This window comes from Myotis brandtii, unplaced genomic scaffold, assembly GCF_000412655.1.
Source record: "Myotis brandtii unplaced genomic scaffold, ASM41265v1 scaffold205, whole genome shotgun sequence".
Classification (NCBI taxonomy): domain Eukaryota; kingdom Metazoa; phylum Chordata; class Mammalia; order Chiroptera; family Vespertilionidae; genus Myotis; species Myotis brandtii.
The window spans coordinates 512448-532358 of record NW_005357638.1 but is presented as its reverse complement, the minus strand read 5'-3'; the positions used below and the strand labels follow the sequence as shown (position 1 = coordinate 532358).

At 40.7% G+C, this 19911-nt stretch overlaps 2 protein-coding genes across 4 annotated transcripts in view; one reads left to right on the top strand and one right to left on the bottom strand.

Moving 5' to 3' along the window:
• Nucleotides 1-11023, bottom strand: part of HMG20A (high mobility group 20A) — a 131080-nt gene extending 120057 nt beyond the window's left edge. The window contains exon 1 of the mRNA XM_005865318.2: nt 10713-11023. The gene's annotated coding sequence lies outside the window, so the exon portion shown is untranslated. The remainder of the gene's footprint in view (nt 1-10712) is intronic.
• Nucleotides 11024-11086: 63 nt separating this feature from the next.
• The window catches only part of PEAK1 (pseudopodium-enriched atypical kinase 1), a 183370-nt gene continuing 174545 nt past the window's right edge, over nt 11087-19911 (top strand). For 2 of the 3 annotated variants that reach the window (XR_001361966.1, XM_005865315.2), the window contains exon 1: nt 11087-11292. The gene's annotated coding sequence lies outside the window, so the exon portion shown is untranslated. Of the gene's footprint in view, nt 11293-11341; nt 11597-19911 lie in introns of those variants that run through there. The other variant, XM_005865314.2, reaches the window with a different exon arrangement.

The window sequence follows — 19911 nt, the reverse complement described above, 5'->3', positions numbered from 1 at the left end:
GAGGGGAACCGGGTGGAAGGGAGCTATGGGGGAAAAAAGAGGAACAACTGTAATAATCTGAACAATAAAGATTTAATTAAAAAAATAATAAAATAAAATAAAATAAATCTGCACAGGGTTAAAATAAAAAAAAAGTTGTCCGAGTCCCTTAAATTTTGGAGACTAACCACTTATCCGATGTATTATTGGCAAATATATTCTCCCATGCAGTGGGATCTCTTGTTATTTTGTTGATGGTTCGTTTTGCTGTGTAGAAGCTTTTTATTTTGACATAGTCCCATTTGCTTATTTTCTCTTTAGTTTCCATTGTCCTAGGAGAAGTATCGGTAAACATATTGCTATGAGAGGTGTCTGTGATTTTAAATAGGTATGGTTTCCTTTGTAAAATAATTTCAATAATGGATTCAATTTCTTTAATAGATAAAAATAATATTCAAATATTCTGTTTCTTCATGTGCCTCTTCTGGTAAAATGTGTTTAATGTGTTCATTTGATCAAAGGTTTCAAACATGTCTGCATAAGTTGTTCATAAAATCTTATGATTTTAAGAACTGTAACATCTGTAGGGAAATGACCTAATATTGGTAATTCGTGTTCTATTTCTTATTTGGTCAGCATTACTAGAGGGCTATTCATTTTACTGTTCTTTTCAAAGAACAACATTTAGCTTTGTTAATATTACCTATTGTGTTGTCTCTTCCTTTCATTTCTACTTTTTATAATTTCTTTCCTTCATCTTTGGGTTTAATTTGCTGTTCTTTTCCTAATTTCTTTAGATGGATATTTAGATAAGTGACTTTTGACTTTTTTATTTCTGGCATCTACATTTTAGGCTGTAAATTTCCCATCAATAATAACTTCAGCTAATTCACATATATTTTGATATATTGTATCTTCATTATTCTGTTGCAAATATGTTCTAATTTTCATTGGGCTTTCTCTTTTGATACAGTAGGTTATAAAAAATGTATTTTAAGGGGATTTGTTAGTTACTGTTTTATAACCCATTTCATCCTTAATTCTACAGTGGTCAAATAACGTATTCTGAATGAAATTAATTGACTTGCTTTAAGGTTCACTGTGTGATCTATTTTGGTAAAAGTTCAATGTGACCTTGAGAAAATTTTTTTTGTTAATCTTCACCCAAGCATAGGTATTTTTCCATCAATTTTTAGAGAGAGTGGAAGGGGAGGTAAAAGTAGGGAGAGAGAGAGAAACATCGATGTGTGAGAGACACATTGATTGATTAGCTTCCACAGGCACCCTGATCGGGGCCTGGGTTCAAACCTGTAACCCAGGTTTATGCCCTTGATGGGGAATTAAACCCATAACCCTTCAGTGCATAGGCTGATGCTCTAACCCAGGGGTGGGCAAACTTTTTGACTCGAGGGCCACAATGGGTTCTTAAACTGGACCGGAGGGCCGGAACAAAAGCATGGATGGAGTGTTTGTGTGAACTAATATAAATTCAAAGTAAACATCATTACATAAAAGTGTATGGTCTTTTTTTTTTTAGTTTTATTCATTTCAAACGGGCCGAATCCGGCCCGCGGGCCGTAGTTTGCCCACGGCTGCTCTAACCACTTAAAAACCCAGCCACAGCAAAAAAATATTTTTTTTAAATTGATTTTGAGAGAGAGAGAGAGGGGTAGGAAACGAGAAAGAGAAACATCAATTTTTTGTCCTACTTATTTATTCATTCATTGGTTGATCCTTGCATTCACCCTGACCTGGGATAGAACCTACAACCTTGGTGTATAGGGAATTGGAATTATGGCTAAACTAGTGGCCTGGTGCGCGAAATTCGTGCACATTAAAAGTGAATTAATTAGAGGAAATATTTAAATATTGCTATTTGCCCTTTCTCTATAATGGAAGTGTCAGAGATGAAAAAAATTAGTAAAATGTATATGGAAATCTCCTTCCTGTTAGAGTCTGGGGCATGCTACGGGACCCAGAGTCAAGTCCCCGCCCACCTGCATGCGCCTTGAAATTGCATGAGACCCAGACCCAGCCAGCCCTACCCCCATTGAGCGAGACCCAGACCCGGCCGGGCCTACCCCCATCAAGCCCTGCCCGGTAGGGGCGCAGTCTCAGATCTCCCGGCCCGGTGCGGGGTTGGGGGTGCAGCCTCAGGTCCCCCATCAAGCCCTGCCAGGTTGGGGGGCACAGCCTCAGGTCACCTGTCAAGCCCCGCCAGGCGGCGGGTGCAGCCTCAGGTTCCCCATCAAGCCCTGCCGGGTGGGGGGACGCGGCCTGAGGTCCCCCGCCCCGGCCAGGCACCACGCAGCCTCAGGTCTCTGCTGATCAGTTGTTATGGTGTCACAATGTGACGACCATATTAGCCTTTTATTATTATGATGTGTTTTGAATGTGAATATAATTTACAAAATAAGTAAAACACCACTGAATAAAAGTAGTTTTTGACTGATTCAAATTAGAAGCTAGTCTGATTCTTAGGGTCCTTAAAAATCCATATCCTTCCAGATGGGACCAAATATAAAGGCTTTGAATTCATTCATGCTCCAACGTATGTCAATTCTATGATATAGAAACACATATTAAAAGCAATACTAAAGTGAAGTATAATTTCAATTAGCCAAAAAATTTGCTGGTGAAAATAACACACTCATGTATTGATGGTGGCATAAAAAATTAGTATAACCTTTTAGAAAAATAAGATAGCTACTGTAAAGAGAACTACACAATGCCCATAATTTTTGAACCAATATCCCACTCTGTGGGGCGCAGCTACAGTGTTTTGGCCAGGTTCAAGCCTTGGACTAAGGAAAGGACAGGGTCCTCTCATTGCCACATGCAAGTCCCAGCTGGAGGGCAGGGCCCTCCCAGCACAATTATAGCCAACAGCTATAGTTGTAAGCTTGAACCTATGGTCCGAACACATAGCCCCACGTGCCTTGTGATAGAGTTCGGGTGCATGTAGTTGAGTGGGGATGAAACTCACGAGAATGCTGTAAACAGCTTGATCACACCCCTACTTTGCCTCGTGGCATCTACTATAAAATAAAGACACGGCTTGTGGGCGCTGTCGTTGTCTCCTCATCATGGAGGCAGCGTCCCACTGAGACCCAGCTATTATTCTCTTGTCTGTCTTTCCTTAATCCTTTCACCCCCCAACTCAGGATCACCCTTGGCCGTGCTGGCGTGGCACAAATGGCGCCCAAACAGGGACTGAGTTCTGGGACCAGGGCCTGAGTTTTGGCTGTAAGAAGTGACGCCCGAGCAGGCCCCTTTGGCCGTAACAAGTGGCGTCGGAACAGGCCTGAGTTCGGGGGAATTTAAAAAGTGGTCAGGTGAAAGGAGGCTCCAAGGCGCGTGCAGAGAGTAAGCTTAAAAAACAAAAGTAAGAAAATAAGAAGTTAAGCTTAAAAAGCAAAAGTAATAAGGCCAAAAAACAATAATATGGTAGGGAGCCGAAGTGTGGTAATATTAGCTCGATGTAAAACTTGGGAAATTCAGTATCCCAGGAAGGGGATCAAGCGGTAAGAAACAAGCTGTAGAAGCGGTAGACTTTAGGAAATAAGCTGTAAGAAGTAAGCGGTAGAAAGTAAGCGGCAGGAAATAAGTGGAAGAAAATAAGAAGTAATTAGGAGGTACAAAATAAGGTAGAAATCTAGGTTTTGTCTAAGCCACTGTAAAGTAAAAAATGGCTGTGTTCGATGTTGTTTAAGGAAGTAATTTTTATTTTAGACATAGATTGTAAGCTCTTGCAGCAGTTGCATTGTTTCTAGGCTTTGGTTATCTTTGCTTGTGTGACCTGATAGCTCCCTGGGACTTTGGGTCTGTGTGAGAAGCCAAACTCAGAATTGGAAGTCTTCAGCTCTGCAGGACTGAGGGTTGCTCATTTCCATGCAACAGTGGCTAAGGAAAGAAGCTGTGAAAGGACCAGACTTCCAACTGCATGGACGAGGCTGATTTGACTGGGACTGGTGCGGACTCAGTGTCAGGGTCAACTGTCCAAACAGCCTGATCCAGGGGACTAGTTTTGCATCAATGACATCTTTGCATCGGTGGCATCTTACTATGCTAGTGACGGAGATATCAGCATGGAGTCAGCTGAAGAAGATTGCGACTGAGGTCAAACAGATGTTGGAAAAGCAAGTGGAAGCTATGCTAGCATTGGTGAACTGTCAGTTTTCTGTAAAATCTTGCGGAGCTAAATCTAAGGACTTTGAGTAAGATATCCTGAAAACGTTAACATGTTTGTAGTTTGATTTTGCATTGGTATTGCTTTGTTATTAGCCAGAGTATTGTTCTCTTGTTAACATTGCTGTGTTTATGGTTTTGTTAATAGCCAGGAGTTTGTTTTGATGATGCTGAATAATTTGTTTAGAGTTTTTTGGATAATGTAAATGGGCGTGTTTAAAAACAAAAGTAAAGGGGGACCACTCATAACACATTACCATAAAAAATAATTCAAATGAGGAAAATAGCTATAGTTTTATTTAATAGTGCCTGGTACATAAAAGGCACTCAAGTATTTCTTCAAATGAATACCTTTATTTGCAGTTCTTCAAATTACTGCCCTTGGTTCCTTTCCTTTAAGATTTATCTATTTTTTTGCCCTAGCTGGTTTGGCTCAGTGGATAGAATGTCAGCTGTGGACTGAAGGGTCCCAGGTTCAAGTCTGGTCAAGGGCACATCCCAGGTTGTGGGCCCAATCCCCAGTAGGGGAAATGCAGGAGGCAGCCGATTAATGATTCTTTCTTAACATTGATGTTTCTTTCTCTCTCTCCCTTCCTGTCTGAAATCAATAAAAAATATATATATATTTTTAAAAAGTTTATCTATTTTCATCATCTGCAGTTCGTTTTAGAATCAAACTTTGTCTAGTCTCTGTTGTACCATCTTTTTCAGTAATTTCACTGTTAACTGCTATCAGATTCCCTTACCTTATTCTTTACTCTTTGAACTCAGTTGACTGTCACACAGAAACTAATTTGACCATATATTATATCCTTGACATAATTAAAAAAAAAATCTGAGGCTTCCTTCAAGATTCTAAGATGTCCTCCTTTGCAACACCTTTCTAGTCTAAACATTCATCTCATTGCTTGCTTCATTAAGACAAAATAGCCAGAAACCTTCACATCTATCCTCACCTGATCCTCAACTTACCTCTAGTCCTGTACCTAGACACTTACATTTCCTTCTAGGATCTGAGGAAGAATTACTGCCTTCTTGCTTTCATATATCTTGCTTCCTTCTTCTAGCCTCATCCAAATATTTCCATTCAAGTTTAAATGTAACCCCCTTTTTTGAAATCAAATTCACATACCACAAATTTCACCTCTTTTTAGTGTATTTGTGTGTGTGTGTGTGTTTAGTATATTGCTATACAATGTATTTTAGTATCAAGTTTCTGCAACCATCACCATTATCTAATGCTAGAACATTTTCATCACCCCCAAAAGAAATCCCATACCCATTAGCAGTCACTCTCTATTCCCATACCCTAGCGACCACTAATACTTTTTGTCTCTGTGAGGTGAATGTTTAGACTAGAAGGGTGATGATAAAGGAGAAGGATATCTTAGAATCTTGAAGGAAACTTCAGATTTATTTTCAATTAGGTCAAGGATATAGTATTCTAGACATCTCATATATGAAATGATGCAGTATGTGGCCTTTTGTGTCTTGCTTCTTTCTCTTTAGTGTAATATTTCCAAGGTTCACCCATGTTATAGCCTGTATCACTACTTCATTGCTTATTCCATTGTATGACTGTGCTTTTTATTTATTCATTCATTAATTGATGAACATTTGGGTTTATTTCTAATTTTTGGATCTTATGAATAATTCTGCTATAAACATTCATGTAAAAAATTTTGTGTGAATATATTTCCAATTCTCCTGGGTTTATATACCTAGGAGTGGAATTGCAAGTTAATTATCTCTTGATATTCAAATCTATTGTTTCTCAGTTCAGATAGCCTGGGATATCTCTCACAATGCAAACAACTCTATACTGACATGGACAACCACCTTCACTCAAATACCTGCAGTTTTCAGAGTCTGCACAAATTAATTACAATTTCTTTCCAATTAAACTGAGGGCAGGGATCAGTTCTCATAGTTCAGCTCATACGTAGGTGGTTCAGCTCATCGACATACTGACACCCTGAGATACCCACAAATGAAAAAATGATGACTTATTCACTCTTTCACTTGATATTTGAGTCTGTATTTTATGCTTAATGTTGGGCATAAATAATGGATAAAACTTATTGATTAGTTTTATCTTACCCCAAGTGCCAGTTCAACTCCACAAATACTTACTGAATATTTATGATTTGAATGGCATTGGGCCAGGTATGACAGGAGACACAAATAGGACTGAGATAGAGTCTGAAGCCTTTTATGGCAGTACATAAACTCTATATACAATAACAATGACAAAAACAAACAACGACAATAGTGACAGCACTATATAGTAAGTCCCATAAGAAAAGAACAAAATGGAGGGTCAATGAACAGAGCATATATGGTTGAGAGAGTGGAAAGAGAAGACAGACATCAGGAAATATTTCTTGAAGTTGAAGGTGGTACTTGAGAAAGGGGCCCGAAGAAAGTTGCATTTTGATAGAGATTCTTGGGAAAAGAGAAAGTTTTTCAGGCAGAAAATAGCATAAACAAAGATAGAAAAGACTGGATACAGAACTAATTTTCTTTTTTCAGAAACCAATCAGTTAGGGATACGTAAGTAGGTAATTAGAGATATGGTCATATTGTGAAAGACATTAAATATTAGGCTTAGCATTAGAAGAATGGTTTAAATATCTTCCTATAATAATTCAAATTACTTTGGCGACTCCTCACCAAACCATTTCTTAAAACTTTTCTATTTTGTATATTTTCTAAAGTGACCACTGAAATTAATGATATCTCATTTCCACAAGAAACTAAAAATTTTGACAGTTAAGTGAGCATGTTGTTGGGGAGAGACAGAAGAATTTCAATAGTCCTAGTATGTACTGTATCCCATCCTTCTGGGAATATGTAAGGCTTAAATATGTGGGCAAATCCCAATAGACAGAATAGCAGAAGTAAGACTGAGGGGAAAATGATAGCATTCATTATGCTCCTTACTCCAGGCATTGTGGTAGGTGTTTTATATAATATCCTTGATTTACTGAATAAATCCATTTAGGTTTATGGCAACTGAGGCTCAGGTAGGTCAAGTAAGTTGCTCAAGGTTGCCAAGCTAGTAAGCTTAGATAGTAAAATGTCGACACCAGTTTTGAACCAAATCCAGCCTGATTCCACATTTTTCCCAGTATTCACTTTGATTTGTTTTTACCATACAAATGATTCTAGGGTGGTAGGATTACCACACATGTGTCAATGAAAAGGGCTGAATATTCAACACATAGGTTTATAAGGTCTGGAGAAAAACTAGGCTGAAATATTCAAAACTGGGTTTAAAATGGCTTAAGAGATCAACACCAAGAGAGAGCAAGGTTAGGGCAGCTTCTTGACTCAATTTGAAAAATGATCATACCATAGACCTTACTTAGGAATACCAAGGGAGCAAAATTCCAGTTTTAATTTGGAAATTAGAGTAAACTTCAAGAGAATTTGGATATTTGTCTGTATTCACTGATGTATTATTCTAAGTCCTTAGAACAGTGATTAGCACATAATATGCAGTCAATAAACTTTTCCTACATAACAAAAGCCTATTATGCTAAGTGTCTGGTCGTCCAGTCATCTGTTCAACCAATCAAAGCGTAATATGCTAATGATATGCTAAGGTTGCTCAACTGCTTGCTATGACGTGCACTGACCACCAGTGGGCAGATACTCTGACCGGTAGGTTAGCTTGCTGCTGGCGTCTGGCCAATCGGGACTGAGTGAGTCGGGCCAGACATGCCCTGGGGTCCTCCCTCGGTCCCCCCCGGCTGGCCAACCTCCTGCATCCCTCCCGGGCCCCGATAGTGCACCGGTGGGGTCCCTTGGCCTGGCTTGCGTCCTCTCGCAATCTGGGACCCCTCAGGGGATGACGGAGAGCCAGTTTTGGCCCGATCCCGCAGGCCAGGCCGAGGGACCCCACTGGTGCACGAATTCGTGCACCGGGCCTCTAGTGTTGAAATAATGGAAAAGTCATGTAAGGGACAGTAGTGGAGTAAATTTGAACAAACACTCAAATTGTTAGGATATACTCTTTAACACTGGGCCTCATGGCAAAAACTACTAAAACAATAAATAAATAGCAATAGCTGTAAAACATTAGCATGACTTTATAAAGAATGGTGAGAAAAGAATAAAAAGACACTTTTTCTAGCACTCTGTGGTTAATGGCTAATCAAATTTCAGTGTGATGGAATCCAGAATTTTGACTTACTGTTTTAATATTTCAAACTGTTGTGACCAGTGTATTCAATGACTACTTTTGGAAAAGAAAATGATTATCTAATCTAAATACTCTAAAAAATGCACAATGAAATGAATAAAAAAATCTCAAATTATTAACTAAGATAACAAGAGCAATGGAATGAAAAATCTCAAATTTATTAACTGTAAGATAATAAGAGCACACTTACAGAAGCATTTTTCTAATTTTGATAGTATGTTTCTATTAAAACATGCAATGAAAACTACAATAAAAAATATTTAAAAAGAAGCCTTTGGAAGATAGTAAACCTCTCCACAGGAACACTTTTCCATGGACTTACCTTATATTTTCATAAGCTTTCCTAATATTTATCTGATGGAAACAATAAATAACTGCCACTTATCAAGTCTTTCAGCTGCAGCAATTTTTATTTATGTGCATTTCTTCCATGGAATAGCATAGAAACCAATTTAAAAAACTCCTTTGCTTCCCAAAGACAGTTTCCAAAAGGTAATATCAATGTATCTCAATCAAAATTTTAATATCTTTCTCTATCTTTTCAAGTTAGCTCCATAATCTTTACTTACTTCAATAATCCTAATACTATAGTTTACTTTGTCAGAATGATCATACATTACACTAATAAAGAAGAGAGTGAACACATTCTCTCTAATCAATTAGTTAATACTTGCTTGAGGCAGTCTACATGCCCCTAACCTTATAATAACAGACATTATTTTGTCTCACCTTTTCAACCACTGCAGAAATTTTGTAGTCTTTAAAAAGATAACTCATTGATTTTAGGATCTGAGATCCTTTATATTTACAGAAGGCTAAAACATATATTTTTTCCTTTTACTGTAACATTTAGTTAAAAACATATTTTCTAATAAACTCTAAACCAAATAAGTTTTTAAAGGAACTAGAATTAAAATAATTGCAAATTCTAAGGATAAATTAGATAAGAATCCAAAAGGAGAATATACACAGGCTTTATTCTTTTAAAAATTCTTGAAAGACATTACAGTTCATTTGACAGATATTCTAAAATTACTAAAGTTGTTGAGATTTCCTAAGCTCTATATTGATGGATTCCTTCAGTACACATCCATACACTCAAGTATTGTGGTACTTGAAAATAGAAGCCACGGGATCAAAACTGTTGAGTGTTTATTACCACTTTGCATATAGTTTCTTATAAAACAATGAGAATACAGGAAAAATAGATGTATTCACCTTTTGTCCTTTGTAAGCCAATCCCCCCCGCCCTTAAAATCTGAGCTGAATCTCATCCTTGTACCATGTTTTAAAACTAGATATCATTTTTGAATCTATCTGAATTTAATTAAATTACAAAAAGGAAAAATGTGCTCAAGTTTAACTTTCACAAAAACTATGTGTTACATGTAAGAATTTACATGAATAAGTTGTTCTTAGGCACAGGGCAGAATCTGTAGCCTAAAATCAACAAGTCTAAGAATATAAGATACCAATCATTTTAGTTAAGGTAATACCATGCAGGTGAGTACTTCAGTATGATACTTTCATTCCGGTAAAGCAGTGGTTCTCAACCTTGGCTGCACATTAGAATCACCTGGGAATCTTTTTAAAATCCTGATTTCTGGGCCTCAGCCTCCGGAAATTCTGTTTCTTTGTTACTAATGTTGTGGCCTCACTCCATAACAAAGAAACAGAATGAGAACCACTGATGTAAGGTGAATATGCCTCATAATTTATGTAAAATATCGAGTGCTGTAATAAGCCGTAGCTACAGAGTTCCTGTAGCATGCCAAGATAGTGACACACACACCTCATTAGGTGAGCGCTGGACTGTAAGGAGCAGAGGTGGGCAATTATGAGTCACACAAGAAAGTGCGTCATCTTGCAGAGATGAATAGATAATTTTAACAAGGGGTTTAGAATTCTTTTAAGAACGCATTAAGAAAAATTTTGTCGAGGAGGAAATATTCCATCTTGCATGCTGAAATAAACCTCACATAAATTTTGACTGGAGGGTGGAACATTAGCAACACAAACTGGTTTAATAAACAAACTTTTCACATAAGACATAATCCCCAAAACTTGAAAACAGTCTGTGCAAATGGCACCAAGTATCACCTTTTCAAGCGCTAGCCACTACAGGTTGTGGGTAGGACACCCTACCATCACTTTAACCCCACAGGAAGTGAGTTATGTTTCCTCCTCCCCTGAGGACTGCCTTCCTCCCCTCCCCCAACCGGAAGTGAGGGGCCTCCATTCAATCAACTTCAAACCAAGACAAGCCAATTAACAATGGCAAAAGAGAGTGAAGGGCACCTCCACTGTGGCCATCCCCAAACTCGCCTTGCTTACTGACCTGCTGACGATGGGGCTAGGCAGGAACCTGGAGCTAAAGAATGTCCCCAGTACAGAGGACAATTCTCTGAGCCTCTCTCAATCGCATTCACTCTTCTCCGGCGTCTCACAGCTGGAGAAAAATTCCTCCGCAGTACTTTATGATGATGTCCTTTCTTTCCGTTTACCTTATCGTCTTAAACACCTTTCCACAGGCAACTTCTGTTATCGCAATAACACTTAAAGTTGTTTCGGTGAGGAGAAAATGAAATACTATGCCCGACACCTTCAGAAAAATGAAGGGATTATTTTGTTCAAACGCGATGAAGGCCAACGTGGTTACGCAAGTGAGACTCACTTTCGCGGAGGTTTCTGGGAGATGTAGTGTTTTTAATTGCTAAGGCCTGCAGGAAGTATTGGGGCTTGAATTGGCAATTACTGTATGCTGGCGTCCTTGAAAACCTAAGTTATGTATTCCACCGCAGGCTGACCGAAGGGCTCTGGCACTGGCTCAATACCTCAGGAACTTATTTGAACCGAAATGTCCCTTCATCCCAACCTCCTGAGCCAAACAGGAGCCCTCTGGACCTCATTTTATTGAGGTAGGAACGTGGGAGAGCGACACGATAACTCCTTCCGCGGGACTAAGTTGCCTACAGAGGGTCAAGGGCCCGTGGGCGCGCGTACTCGCTCCTCCAGGAGCTCGCCTCCGAGTGCGCGCGCGGATGGGCGGTACTCGGAGTTGCGCGGAGGCGGGCAGGCTGAGAACGGCCGGGTGGACTCGGTGGGGGCCAGTAGTTACTTGTTAGAGTCAGTTGCTTTGGTGGCGGTGGTGGCCGCGGTGACCAAGAAGGGGACTGGGCCACCAGCGATGGTGGTCACCGCGGCAGCTTGTGCGTGCCTCAGGTAACGGTGGCAGGGCTGCCCGCGTCCCTTCCGTTCCCTTCTCTTGCTCCAACTCGTGGGACCTTCGTCGCCGCCCGCGGGATGAGAGCGCTGACCCGGGGGAATCCGGCTCTCCGGCTCAGGCCACCCCGGGGCCCCGCAGCCTTCGGGGCCAGCCGGCACTGCTTTCCCCTTCCCCTCCCCCTCCTCCTCCTCCTCCTCCTCCCCCTCTTCCTCCTCTGGCATCCCGGGTAGCTTGGCGTTCCCCAGAGGAGGGAAAGTTGGGACTTGGCGCCAAAAGACGCCCCCGGGCGCGGCTGTGAGGCTGCTGGAGAAAGTGAAGGCTGTAGGAGGCGGACTCCGAGAGGCCAGGGCAGGAAGTGCTCCTCTAGGTCCTGCTAAGTCTGCACAGATATTCCGCTCCAAATCTGGGAGCATCCGGCGCAGCCTCGCCAGCAACATCAGGACGAAACCCGGTAGCTCTTTGCCTGTTCACTTCGGGCTGAGGCTTGTGAGCCCCGTAACCTGCGGGTTAGTTCGGTTGTTTGGGGATTTTGAGTGATTTTGTTGGTCATTTTGTTTCTTCTCTGCCTTTTGATTTATGCGTTCTTCCAACTTTCCTTACCTCCTGCGAGGAGGACTTGACGTCTGACACCCCCCCCCCCCCCCCCCCCCCTCGTATTTTGCACCACCCTGCTGAGAGCATGATTTCGATTTTTGTCCCTTGGCGACATTAAAGACTGCCCAGAGCAACAGGAAAGAGGAGCCCTCCCACCTTTAAATGCTACTTTCTTGCAATCCGTTGTTATTTTTAAGGTCCAAATGTAGAAATTTGAGAGTTGTGAAATGGAGTTATTGGAAGGCTGGCCGTGAGTTAAAGGAAAATTAGATTTCATCTTTATTGGCCTTGCTGTAGAAAACCTAATATATTTTTCTTCTGCTTCTGTTTAAATGTAAGAGTAGACATTGAATTAAATCTTTGGAGACTTGTATAAAAGGCTATTTTGTAGGTCATTGGATGATGTATGTCAATTGCTTTTCTCCTGAATTGGGATTGCCTTGAGGATTCTGTTTGGGGCCTACCTACTAATTTTTTGTTCAGCTCACAACGTCTTTTTTCCTGATAAATGAAATGATGTGTGTTGTTGGAGAACCCATATTGCTCTCTGCAGTGTGGGAATTATCCACAGGGTAAAACTTTCCATGAACAGTCTTGGATACCAGCTTCATGGTCGTTTCTCCTGTAATCTCAGGGAATTTCTAGATAGCGCAAGTCACTGATGACCTTAGTTACTTTCTGAAGTGCCCAGCACTTCTCTTTGGTGACTCATTTGGTAAACTATAATGGCAGGAATGGTTCATTTTCTTGGCTTCAAATTTGGAGTTGTAGCCTTAGCCCAGAAATTAATGGAGGCAGGATTCATACCATTGCTAGTAAGTTTGGCTATGACAAATGCACAAGCTATGTGAAAAAACAAACATCTTTCCATAACTGTCAGAGGGGAAGAGGAGGAAATATTTTTTATCATGTCTTTATTTTGGAGACTAACATGACTATATTAGGTGGGAAAGAAATGTCAGATTATTTTCTTTAAGGCTTTTATTTTTAAAAAAATACATTTTATTGATTTTTTACAGAAAGGAAGGGCGAGGGATAGAGAGTTAGAAACATGAGAGAGAAACATTGATCAGCTGCCTCCTGCACACCCCCCACTGGGGATGTGCCTGCAACCAAGGTACATGCCCTTGACCGGAATCGAACCTGGGACCTTTCAGTCCACAGGCCAATGCTCTATCCACTGAGCCAAACCAGTTAGGGCATCTTCTTTAAGGCTTTTAGATGTGTAGGTTTATCCCCTATCCCCCCCCCCCCCCCCCCATTTAGGAGTTAACATTTATGTGTGACTGGGTTCCAGGATGGGAAGAAAAGTGTTTTGACAAAAGGAAAAGCTAAAGTTGCTTTGACCTATAATGATACTGTGGCTATTCATTTTATCCAGTGATAGTACAGAGAAACTTCCTTGGTAATTCTTGTATGCCATTAACATTCTATCAGAATTCAATGTTAAGAGTCCATCCTGAGGACCATAAAGAAATAATGCCACTTCATAACTGTTCGTGACAATCACATTAATAAATTGTTCCTGGAGCCTTGGCCAGTGTGGCTCAGTTGGTTGGAGCCTTGTCAGGTGCACAGGAAGGTTACCCGTTTGTTCCCTAGTAGGGGGAAATATCTCTCTCACATTGATGTTTCTCCCCACCCTTTACCCCCAACCCACCCTTCTTCTTCCCTCTCTAAAATCAATTTAAAAAAAGATAGTTCTTGGAATGTGTTATATATGTACTCATATAAACATTTATCTTTGTACATTTATAGTAATGTAAATATTTAAGTCTGAGAGCTTAAAAACTTTTATTTGCGTACATGTTTTTTAACATCTAGCAGTGCCAACCACATTTGCCAAATGAGCATCAGCCATAAATTCATGCTCTGGCACATTACATATAATAACTCTTCTAAATGGCTCCATGGTGAAACATCATAGATTAGCATTTTTCATGAGAGATTTGTTGTTTTAACTCTTTTGTTGGATGGATTAAATAATTTAGGAACAAAACTGTGGCCCCTGGCATGTCAAGTATGAATTCATGGCTCCTTATCCCTGTAAGAGGCATGTGTCTGTGATGAGCTTTATTTTCTCATTGCTCTTTACTGTAATTCCTACTTTCCACCGCCACCCCAATCCTTTCATTACTAGGAAAGTCTAGTAGGCTCCCTGGGTGGGTGGAGGTAGGGGAAAGGGGAAACCTGCAATAATGTCAACATTAAAAAATTTTAGTTAAAAAAATAAATAGAAAGTCTAGGCTCCTTCTTGCTGGTCTGTTTTCCTTGGAGAAATTCTAGTAACTTTCAGGCCAGGAATAGGTAGTTCACGTTTGTTTGACAAATATTTTGAGTGTCTTTTAAGTGATAGACATGGTGGTAGGCCCTGAGTATATGGAGAATGATATCCCTTTTTGCAAGGAGCATACAATTTAGGAGAAGATAGCTGGTAACCAATAATTACAACATACTGTGTTATATGACAGGGATATGCAGAATTTTATGGTTGGAAGCAGAGAGGGGGAGGGTAGTTGACCAAGATTTGGGGTCTTGGGGCCAGGGGAATGTCCTAAAATACATCTTAGCGGGTTACTTGAGTTAATATTAAAAAATAGATAGGCTTAGCATCGAAGGTTCGAGAGTTCCATTCCTGGTCAAGGGTACATACCTTGGTTGCAGGTTACATCCCTGGCCTGGTCGGGCTGTGTGCAGGGGGCAACCAGTTGATGTGTCTTTCTCACTCTGATGTGTCTCCCTCCCCCTCCCCTCCCCCTCCCCCTGACTCTTCCCCTCCCCCTCTCAGTAAAAGTGAAATTAATCTTAATATATTTTATTTAACCTGATATATCCAAAATATTATCTTTTTGGAATGTAATCAATATAAGAAAGTATCATTGAGATATTTGATATTTGCTTTTTAATACTAAATCCTCAGAATCTGGTATGTGTTTTGCATTTATACCACATCTCAGTTTGGGCTAGTCACATTCAAGTACCGGGCACTCAATAGTCACATATGGACAGAACAGTTTTAAAACAGGGGCTGATGAAGTGGTAAGAAACTAAATCACTGATGCCTTATGAACCAAACTAAGGAGCTTTAACTTTATTTCGAAGGCTGTGAAATTTAGTGGGGGGAAATATAATGCTGTGATAGAATTAGATTTGTGTTTTAGACCTATCATTGGCTGTGAAGTGAATGCTGGATTAGAGAAGAGCAAAACTAGAAGCAAGACCAGTTAGGAAGCTGTTCATGGTGAAAAATAATGAATGTAGAAGAGGGGGTGGATGTATGAGAAATTTAGGAAGTATTGTCAACAGGACAGGGTAAATAATCAGATTATGGGGTTGAGCAAGATTGAAAATTTAGGATATTTCCCACATTTCTGTAGTGAACTGCTGAATGGGTCAGTCAACTGAAGAGAAGCCAACCATCTGTGCCAGGCAGACCAAAAATGAGGGATGCTACTTAACATCCTATAGCAGAGAGCAATTCCTACAATAAAGAACTTCCAGTCCAAAAGATCACTGCTGCCAGATGCTCTTTTGGAGGGCAGTGCTAGAAGATATATGTGTGTGTACTGGTACTAATCTATGTATCCATACATACCTATAGTCATTTCTATATGTAAATATAGATATGCATTCATATTGATATCTCTGATTCTAATTGGCTATATTTTGATCCTTCTGGGCTTGCTGTTGGATTGGAAGTGGAATGTGAAAAGAGAGGAGTCAATGACTCCAAGGTTTATGGCTTAAGCAACTGGAAGGATGGAGTTGTCATTAACAAAGCAGTTTTCTGGGGAGAGTTCAGGAGTTCTGTTCTAGACTGGCTAAGTTTTTGAGATGTCCAAAGACATAATAAAAGAGATGTCAAGTCAGCAATTGAACAAATGAATCTGAAGTTCAAAGGAGAATGGTCCAGGTTGCATACATTTGGAAGCTGTCAGTACACTAGTAGATGAGATCTCCCAAAGAGTAACTGTAGATCAAGAAGAGGTTGATGGCACTGGCTGGGTGACTCGGTTGGTTGGACCATCATCTTGTACACCAAAGGTTGCAGGTTCAGTTCCTGGTCAGGGCACATATGGGAGACAACTGATTGATGTTTCTATCCCACATCCATGTTTCTCTCCCTTCCTCTTTCTAAAATTTAAAAAAAAAATCAATAAATATATCCTCCGGTGAGGATTAAAAAAAAAGAGAGAAATTGAAAGAATGACCTCTGGGGCATTCCAGTCAGAGATTAGGAAGAGTAGTCCAGTAAGATGATAAGGATTGGTAGTGTGGCTATAGGGTGGATTTCATGTCCATCCTTAATAAACAGTTCTTTAATACCTATTTTCAAGAAACCAGGATGTTTTGGGAGTTAACATAGCTCCCTTTCTTCATTAATTTACAACCTAGCATGCTCCAAGTTACCGAAAAAAAAGTAGCAGTGGAAGACATACCAGATAATGATACAAATATACTAGAAAATCTTGTTAGAGGACTTGGACATAAGAAATGAATTCAAAATGTGCTAGCTACATACAAACACTAATGTAAGCATGTGTCAGTCAAGAAACATGTCAAGATTTCATGCACACACTAGTAATTTGCAACAAACAGGAGCTTTTCTGTATGTTGACCTTGGTTTGTTTCTTTTCTTTTCTTTTCTTTTCTTTTCTTTTCTTTTCTTTTCTTTTCTTTTCTTTTCTTTTCTTTTCTTTTCTTTTCTTTTCTTTTCTTTTCTTTTCTTTTCTTTTCTTTTCTTTTCTTTTCTTTTCTTTTCTTTTCTTTTCTTTTCTTTTCTTTTCTTGCCTGCACCCTCTCCAATCCAGGACCCCTCAGGGGATGTCCAACTGCCGGTTTAGGCCCGATCCAGGCCTAAACCGGCAGTTGGACATTATCCTGGACCACTGGCTCCTAATCGCTCACCTGCCTGCCTGCCTGGTCACCCCTAACTGCCCCCTCCATTGGCCTGGTTGCCTCTTACTGCCCCCCACCCCCCACTAGCCTGGTCAATCCACGCAGCCTGCTTGTTCAGTAATTTGGTTGTCTCTCACTAATCCCCCTGCTGGCCTGGTCATAGGCATCCATCTTGTGAGGGCATGAGGGTTAATTTGCATATTACCTCTTTATTATATAGGATTGTTGAAAGTATTACATATGTCCCCTTCCACCTCCCCCCACCCTCCCCATTGACTCCCTCTAGCCCACCCCCAATGACCTTGGTTTCTTAGTTTTTTTTGGATCTTGGTCCCCTGCCATTATAAGGTTTTGGATTGATAACTGTGCCTATGTTCAGTGGTTATCAGTTAAGCCACCCTGAACTAGTTCTGTTGCACTTGACATTTTAACGTCTGTCTCTCACTACCTTTTCATAATCAGCTGGATTGAAGTCTCCTTAAAATAAAATGTTTCCATGCAGCACTAGCCATATTTTTCTTACTGCTTCTTTCATTCACATTTATCATTTGGTTATTAAAGTTGTACCCAAAATGCAAGTATAGAACTTTAAAAGTAATTTAAACTTGTAAGCTAGTAAACTGAGGTTAGAGTAATTTCAACTTTTTTAAACTAAGATAGCCTTGGAGGGGACCAATTAGGAAACTAAAGGGGGACATCTATAATAATTTCAACAATAAAGATAAATTTAAAAAAATAAAATGGATAGGCTTTCATTGCCAGCTCATATTGATGGTGTAGCATGAGACGGGCAAATAGTACCTATTGAGTAATTGTTAGTTACTCTTTAGGAACTGTAAGAAAAATAAGGAATTTATCTACTTTATAGGATGGTGGGCAAAAAACTCAGAAATTCATTCTCAGTTCTACAACTGGATGGTTGGCAAAGCTGTTACTCTTGTTGTTTGTACTGGTGTGTTGTATTTATTGTGAGAAACTTGAACATATTAATATGCTGAATAAAATAAGACTCTGCCTTGAGTACAAAGACTATGCCTTATTAATGTGGTCCCTAGAATGTCAGAGATACTCAAGTGGTTTTTTGAAAGAATTACATAAGATACTTGACCCTTATAAAATAAGACATGAAGAATTATTTATCTTGTTCAAGAAAAATTAAGATACTAAAAACTTACAAGTCTCTGTATAATAGCATCCTCATTTTAGGCTGAGCCAAACATGAGGAATTTCACGTAGCTCATGATCCTATTCTTCAGGAGTCAGTAATTCATTAAGGAGTCAAACTGCCTGAATTTGAATCCTGGTTCAACTGCTTCCTGAACCATGTGACCTTAACTTAGTTCCTTAACTGTGCTTTAGTCTTCTCATTTGTAAAATGGGGATATTTATACCTACTTTATAGGTTTGTGAGATGAAATAAGAATATATAATGTTTGACATATAATAAGTATTCAATTGCTGGGCAAGAATAATATCTTAAAGTTTTTAATTTTCTAGAAAAGTGTGTCTGCTAAGTGATAATTAAATGAAAAACAAAAGTTCCTATGTTAATAAGGGAAAAGACTGATGGGACATATGGTTATGTATGGAAAGTATCGTGATGTGTGAGAACTATGAATAATAGATTTTCTACTTTTTCTATCCTCATTTTTTTCTCCTAAAGGTTAGCAGATTTTAATTACATATTTAAGTATTAGCCAGACACTGGGCTTCATGAGCATATTCCTTTTTGAGAGTCAGAATTGCCTTGTGGTTAAGAGCATGCATTCAGGACTCAGAAAGCCTGGGATTGAATCTCTGCCACTTACTAGCTGTGTGATCTTGGGGAAATTACTTTTTTTCTCTATACCTTAGTGTTCTCATGTGTAAAATGGAAATAATGATGGTACCTATCTCCAAGAGTTCTTAGTGAGTTAATATTTGAAAAATTCTTAAAATAATGCCTGGGATATCTACACGAATAATAGACAAATATGTAAATGGACTGTACCACTGCGATGCCCCACAGCCAGTCAGGAGGGAATATGCAAATTAGCGGGAGAAAGATGGTGGCAGCCACGGAGCCAGCCGGAGCTGGTGGGAAGCTTGGGTCAACTCGGGCGACAGAGGAAGCCAAGCTTCCTGACCGCCTGGGCCAGCCGCCGATGGAGGGGCCTGTGGGTGGTGGCCCTGAAGCAGGGCGGAGCACGCGGGAGGTTTGGGTCCCCCCCGGCCGGCCACCGAGGGAGGGGCCTGCAAACGGGCCTCAGCCCCTCACCCAGGCTGGCCACACCACCACTGGGGTGAGGGTCCCCACTGGGGGCGTGGCCAGCCTTAAAACGGCCCTCAGCCCCTTACCTAGGCTGGCCAGGCCCCCCAGCGGGGACCCCCACCCTGAAGGGGGTGTGGCCAGCCTGAAAACGGCCCTCAACCCTTACCCAGGCTGGCCATGCCCCCATGGGGTGAGAGTCCCCACTGGGGGACATGGCCAGCCTGCAAACAGCCATCAGCCCCTCACCCAGGCTGGCCAGGCACCCTGAAGTGGGCGTAGAAACCACCACAGGCCCCTGCCCAGGCAGCCCTGTCCCCCAAGGGAACCCCCACCCTGATCTGGGACACCCTTCAGGACAAACCAGCCAGCCCCCACCCGTGTACCAGGCCTCTATCTATACTAATAAAAGGGTATTACATTAATTAGACTGGAAGACCTACCGGGGGACCTTCCAGATGTTCCTCTGGACAAAGCCATGGTGGTGGGGCCAAGGGTAGAGGCGGTTAGGGGCCAAGAGGGGAGGGCAGTTGTGGGTGATCAGGCCAGGGGGGGGGCAGTTGGGGGTGA